Source organism: Corapipo altera, unplaced genomic scaffold, assembly GCF_003945725.1.
Source record: "Corapipo altera isolate COAL_440 unplaced genomic scaffold, ASM394572v1 268, whole genome shotgun sequence".
NCBI lineage: Eukaryota > Metazoa > Chordata > Aves > Passeriformes > Pipridae > Corapipo > Corapipo altera.
Genome location: NW_020884901.1, coordinates 396,992 through 403,756, shown reverse-complemented (window position 1 = coordinate 403,756; position 6,765 = coordinate 396,992). Strand labels below are relative to the sequence as shown.

At 51.6% G+C, this 6,765-nt stretch overlaps 1 long non-coding RNA gene across 1 annotated transcript in view; it reads right to left on the bottom strand.

The window, feature by feature from the left end:
* Nucleotides 1–1,463: 1,463 nt before the first annotated feature.
* LOC113950349 overlaps nt 1,464–6,765 on the bottom strand; it is an 8,555-nt gene continuing 3,253 nt past the window's right edge. The window contains exons 2-3 of the long non-coding RNA XR_003528719.1: nt 3,590–3,655; nt 1,464–2,111 (exon numbers count right to left, since the gene is read on the bottom strand). This is a non-coding gene — a long non-coding RNA (uncharacterized LOC113950349). The remainder of the gene's footprint in view (nt 2,112–3,589; nt 3,656–6,765) is intronic.

Here is a 6,765-nt window from a genome sequence, read left to right as displayed (position 1 = left end):
ACCCAAAACATTCTATGATTCTATGGGGTAGGCCTTGGAGGCATTTCTGCCTGTAGGAAGAGGGCGTTTGGTTCTATAACTCCAATACAAAGTCCTGTGCTAGCTTGGACTGGCTCAACTCCACCTCACTGCAACAGATCTGGGTTGGATTCACTGTTTCTCCTGCAACAATACTGATGAAGCAGGAAGGATCTAAGCAAGACAGTTTGAAATTTGCTCCCCCATTTTGTCAGATGATTATGGAGTTTAGGGAAAATATTGCTTCCTCTTAAATAAGAGATTTCTGGCTAATGGTGGGAGTCTGGTCACTGAGGGAGGTGCATCTCTGCACATTTTGGGGTGCAGGGAAAGCCCTGCTGCTCCATGTGCTGCTGCTCCAGTTTATGGGGCTCCAAACTGGGAGATGACTGCAGGTGCTCTTCAAGAAGAGGTTTCAGAAAGAGTCAGGGAGTAGGGTCCTGCAGGAGCCTTCCCTCCCACCCCATCCTCCTGGGACAGGGGCTTTTCTCCCACCACAGAGCAGAATACAATCCCTGCAAAGGACAGTTCTGCTGCTCTGATCCAAATGCTGCCATGGGCAGGGTCTCCCTGCTTTTTCCAGGGTGGTACATTCCCCAGGAGCAGGAGAAGGCTGTCCCTGACACCCTTGGATCCCTTATTCAGGATTAATGCTGGTTTGCTTGTTGCACCTTCTGTTGTGGAAATGATGCCTCAGCCTTGACTGGCTTCCAGCAGTGCAATAGCAAGAGCAGTTAATGCTGTGCCAGAGCAGGGAGGGGTTTTTCTTGGAATCAGTAATGTATGCAAGGAACTGGTGTCACCTAAACCCATTGCACACCCTGTGTCCCCTCCTTGCCATCTCAAGCAAAGTGGCTCTGGCTCACCCACTGGCGATGCTGGAGCTGACAGAAGTGAATGTGCAGGCTGTAGCCTCGCTGAAGATTTTATACCATCTGTATTTGCAACATGAATATTTCAGCAAATTTAACATTTTGGAGACCTGTGTCTTCCAGGTTTAGTGACGCCAGGTCCCTGGGCCAGGAGTGCAGCAGGTTCACCCGCAGCATCCTGTCGGTGATTTGCTCTCGGGCGCTAAGCAGGGCCCGGTGCCGCGGGGTTTGTTGGCTCATTGAGCCCACACATCTCTGAAGCAACAGAAAATCAGTTTTTGATCTCTTGCTGCTGGCCTCTGCCTGGAAAGCAGAAAGCAGGAGGCAACCCTGCGGCAGCTCTTCTGCCAGTGTCATCATAATGTGGATGGTGTTTACTGTCACTTATGGGATGGAGAGAGCAATACACGGGGCAGGACCGGACGAGGCATTTCCTTCAAGGAACTGTCACAGCAATACCCAACGGCCTCTGACCTGCTGAGAACAGGCACAGATCATCACACTTGTGGGTGATGCAGGGTTTCTAGGAACCTCCAGCTAGAGCCGAGGGCACTAATTGCCCTAATGGTCCTGACCAGCTCCATCTGGGACCATACACACAAACACACACACCACTTCCCTCCATGGGCCCAGGAGCCCATTTAAGCTCCTGGCATGGTTGAGGCACTGGTTCCTCCCCTCCTGGGAAGATGGGATTGCCAGGAGAGATGGAACAGCACAGAAATGAGATTACCAGGCAAGTATAAATTTATGAGTATATATTTATAGATAAATTAACTGTGTAATAAATCCCACAGCTACCCAAGAGATGGAGGGAGCAGAGTGTCCTACAACAAGATCTGTGACGCAAAAAAGGACCTCTGTGAGCAGACCGTGCCACTCAACTCAGGTGAGATTTTATTTTTCCTGTCTCACAAATCGCTGTTCTTGAAACATTTACATTTAAACAATGCACCACTTTCCATATGAAAGCTGCGCTTGGCACAAGCATCCTCGGGGTAGAAAGGAGCTGGACGAGCCCTTCTGTGGCTAATGTCAGCTCATTATCCGTTGCTGAGGCACACACACACCCCCTGAAGGCAAAGCTTTGCCCACCTCCCTGTGGTCAGCCAGGAGCGAAGGATTCTGCAGCAGGACAGCAGGATCTGGACTCTCGGGATGATCCACAGGCCTGTCATTGTGGAACAAAACCCTTAAAATCTAGGTAGGGTAAATTCAAAGCTGGAAAGAAAATAAAACACCACGTCAAATTACGTATTCACAGACTGGCTGCTCATTAGTGGTGATGGGGATTTGTAGTTCTCCCGGCAAACCGTACCCATCTGCCTGCACTTCCCAGCAATGCTGAGAGCTTTCTGAGGGAACTGTCTGATGTACTTCGTGTCTCTTTTATCTCTCTCCTTGTAAAGATTGTTCACTGTGTTTTCCTAAAGGGATCCTATAGACGGGATGTTTCAAGTGTGGGTAAAGCTGGGAGGACACCAGGCAGGTGCTGAGTGTGCAGCCCTGTCCCTGCCTGCACAGGAGGCTCAACCTGCACCTCACCAACCTGAGACTCGGACCTGCTGTCAGCTGGGGCTTCTGCATCGACAGTCTGCCATGGTGGGTTTAGGTTTTCCCATGGAGACCCCATTTCTGAGCTTGTACCCCCATTTCTGGCCATGAGCCCCAGCTGTGGGATTTGTCTGGCTGGATCCTGCTCTCCCCTGAGGGTGTCATGATGTCATTGGGGCAGTGGCCTTGCATTTGAGGACAGACAGGTGAGACTGGGGAGCCTCTTGTTGTTCCTACTGGTCCTTCATTAAGGATATTTGGATTGAAATTTTTCTGGTCTCCCAGCGATAGTGTAATTGTCCAGTTACGACCGACTTTGGCATCGTTGTCTACACTGGGTCCTGTCAGACGGATGGGAAACTCACTGGGTTGCTAATATGCACAAGCTGCAGTAGCCAAGGAGCCAAGCAGCAACATCTAATGCTGCCAGCTGGCCTGGGAACTGCCACGGAGGAAGCTGATGTGCTCTTGCAGGAGTGGATGGGGCCCCTTGTGTCCCCCAGTGCTGCTGACCACGGGGACAGCTCAGGGCTGGACGGGGGCGTGAGATCCCTGGCTGCAGCCATTTAACCAGTGTGTGAATTACTTCTTTCGGTTTAAGAAGGGATGCTGGCTGTAGACCTGCTTTCAGGACCTGGAAGACCAGAGCTGTGTTTCTGGAGTCCTGCATGGCCAAATGGAGAAGGGGCTGCTGAACTGTGACCAGCTTCCCAGTGCCGCTGCCAAATGGTCACCTATGAACTGACTCCCTGGCATTCCTTCGTGCAAACACCAAGTGTCAGAACTACATCTGCTTCTGGCGTGGTCGTGGAACAGCAGCTTCACAACCCTGATAGCCACATCCATGGGTTTTCCCTGCGTGTATCCACAGGGAAGGCCACGGACAAGCAGTAAGCAGTGTGCTGCTCTGTCCAGCTCCCTCTGCCCTGCCAGCGGCAGTGGGTGGCTGGAGCTGGGGGGACAGCAGTGCCCTGAGGGAGAAAGCAAAGCAAACCATAGCATTTCATCAAAGGAGGTCTGCAAAGAAAACATTATTTCCTCAAATGTGTTCATCATTCAAAATTATTCAAGCAAAGGTTTCCACCGCACTGTGGCCATTACTCATAATCTGAGGCTCTGGCTGTGTGGCTCTCCTTGGTAATTACCCGCATGGCATTCTCTCTGCCCTCCATTTGGTGCATTAGCAGTAGTGCCTCAGTCCTGGAGTGTCTCTGCAAAACAAACAGGGTTGGTCCTGGCTGTGGGGCCTTGAAACAGGGCTCACAAGGCCAGATTTCATCCCTGTGCCACTAAACAGTGCCAGTGCCCTGTGTACCCTGGGCCATCAGCTCCCTGTGACCCCAGCAGGTCATGGGCCCTGCTTCCCTTGTCATGGAGGTGGCTGGTGACAGTCCCTCCTTCTGGACTATCCCTCCAGGTGAGGGATGCCCTGAACCTTTTTATGGGGGGGAAGGCCAGATGCCTGCCCTGGCCAAATCCACCACTGGGTGCTACATAAATCAGTTATCTCTGGCAGTGTCAATGTATATTGGTATCCTGTACATCATGACTGAAATGGGACTGAAATACAAATATTTTAAGCTATCTAGTGTTTAGTAACAACTATGGGATAGGAAAGTAAAGGGGAAATAGACCAAGAAACTGCCTTTTCCAAATCACTTCATATGTTCCAGAGTGGGTCCCTGAAACAATGTTCAGAGCAATTTCTGAGAAGGCTGTTTTGAAACTTTCCAGGCATTGCTCACTGGTGCCCTGTGAGGATGACGCTCTGGGTAGTGAATACACTAGCAAACAATATTTTCCTAAATGTGTGTATCAGGGATGGAGGAAGTCAGCTGCCAGGCAGAGCTGGTTCCCATGTGAGGCCTGGGAAAAGCAGTTGAAGGCATCAGTGGGACACTGACCTGTGTGAGCGGGTAAGTGCCTCCCCTGCCCCCACAGCAGATGGCTTTTGGAGTGTCTGATGGGTGTCACCCCCTCCTTAGAGAGAGGAGTTAGAGCTGGCAGCCCAGGACTCGGCTCACCTTTGCCCACCAAGCTCTGAACCACCCTGTCCCAGGCTCCCCCAGCACACACTCACTCCTCCTGGTCCCCCGGGGTGCAGCCAGTGCCAGGGGTGCCCTCGGTGCCCACAGAGAGATGTTGGCACCTGCCTGCATGAGGGCTTGGAGGCGGTTTGGGAGCCTTGACGTGGGGTTTGCCACTGTCAGGAAATTCATGAACAATTTAAAAAATGCTTTTACAGACAGCAGTTGGTGTGTGCTGAGCAGCACTGGTTCTGTCAAGGAGAGTTGGTTATAGGGTTATAGCCAAATATGATGGTCCATAGTATTAGAAATATTGAGCAGAGTGTGTGGCTACTTTGTGGTGTCCTGCACTAGCTGAAGGTGTCAGTACTCACAGAGGCACTGGCACTTCTAAAAATCCCTCTCCACTCCATCTTGGGGTCACATGGCCTCACTAAACTGCCAGGGCTGCAGTTGCAGGGAGGCTGAGCTGGCAGTGGGGGGACAGTGCTGAGAGGTGGGCAGCAGATATGTAAGCTGTGCTGCCAGCTGCAGGCTCCAGCCTCTGGGCTGCCACTTGAGTGTGTGCTGCCCCAAAGCCAAGGTGCAGAGGTGCTGTGTGCTGTTTCACTCCAGCTAAATTCAAAACTTTAACCTTTTAACCTTGGCCAAAATCACACACTTTCTCTGTATCATGGCCAAACCAAAAGGGATAAAAGGAACTGTCAGTGCTGCTGTGGCAGGACCTCAAAGTGCAGCACAGGGTCTGCCTGTGGCATGCCCACGCTGGGCTGCAGCCTGGCCCACCAGCTATGACACCCACTGTGGAGCATCCAACAGTCAGCCAAAACCAAGCAGGACTGCAGTAGGAAAGCAGTGAGCTAATTTCCCCGCAGGAAATGTTACACAGCCTGGTTGAATAAGAACAAAAGATTCAACTCAAAGTAAAATGAAATGAAAAAATGCAGTGAAACCTGATGGGCGGTCTAGGGGTTCTGACTACAGTGAGCTCCCAAAATATCCCCCTGTCTCTTCTTGAGATCATGTTGCTCCCTGAAATGCTTTGGGATCTCTTTATTAAAAAACAATCCTCCTGCATCCCAGCTTACAGGCAGGATGAGGATGCAGGATCCTTTACAGCTTTTTCCCCCTGTGTTTTTGATGGCTAAGTCTGACCAGGGCTTGCTGGGAGTTCCCACTGCCCTTGGGTGCAGCATGTGCAGCAGCACTGGTCCAGTGCCCCTGTGGTAGCCCCAGGACTCTGTGTTTTGCCTGTTCCCAGCTGGAAGCGTAGAAACCTGTGCACTGTCACTTTTCTGAGGTGGTGTCTGGGAAGGGACAGATTTTGCTGTTACAAAATGCTTGAAATGTAAAGAGGGTGGGGCTCGACCACCATCTCCTATTTTAGTCCAGCTTCTGACTGAGGAGAAGGTTTGGCTGCTCCCTAGAGGTGCTTTGGGGCTGGAGATGCCAGGGCAAGGGCTCTGCTCTCCTGCATGGGCAGCCACAGCCCCTTCCCTGCCAGCTCTCCCCATGAAGAGTATGAGCTGCAGTACAGGGGGAAAGGACCTCACCACGGCCAGCACTGAGGGGATGAGCTCTGGCCACAGCAGAGATCTTCTGGGGTTCCTCCAGAATGGCTGTGGGATTGGCTCCTCGGGCACCTTCATCACCCTGACTGCTGCCAGCAGCCCTCTGTGAGATGTGAAGCAGTGCTGTCCCCAGCATCAAGCAGTGATGTCCCCTGAGGAGCAGCAGTGGCAATCACCTCCCTTCCAGCCAGGCCACGCTGCAGTGGTGGCACAGAGCGGGGTGGCACGAACGGAGCACGTCCCAGATGGCTGAGAAAGCCGGCTGCACACACAGTTACTGGGAACAGTGCTGTGGAGGATGTGAGTTCTGGCACCCATCCACCAGTGATGAGTGAACCGTGTTTGTTCAGCCACAGCTCCGGCATCAGAGCCAAGACTGACCAAAATTCCTCTTATTCAGTGTCCTGAAAAGACAACACTGGTACGAACTGGATAGCATGTACAGGACAGCAGAACTCGTGAGAAAAGACATGCTCTGAGTAAAGAGGAGTAAATATACGGATCTTGAAAAAGACGGATGTAAAATATTGAGAGGAAAACACTATACTTGCAAATATTTATGCTTTTGAGTAACTTTACACAGGTAGATTAACCAACTCTAGTGTAGTTATTCATGTACCCAATACCCAGTATTTGCTGATTCGGAGTCCATGCTCATGCCCGATGGAAGAGCACAACAGGGCCTCTCCCAGCCTCCAAACCTGCCGAGGTTTGAAGGTCCCC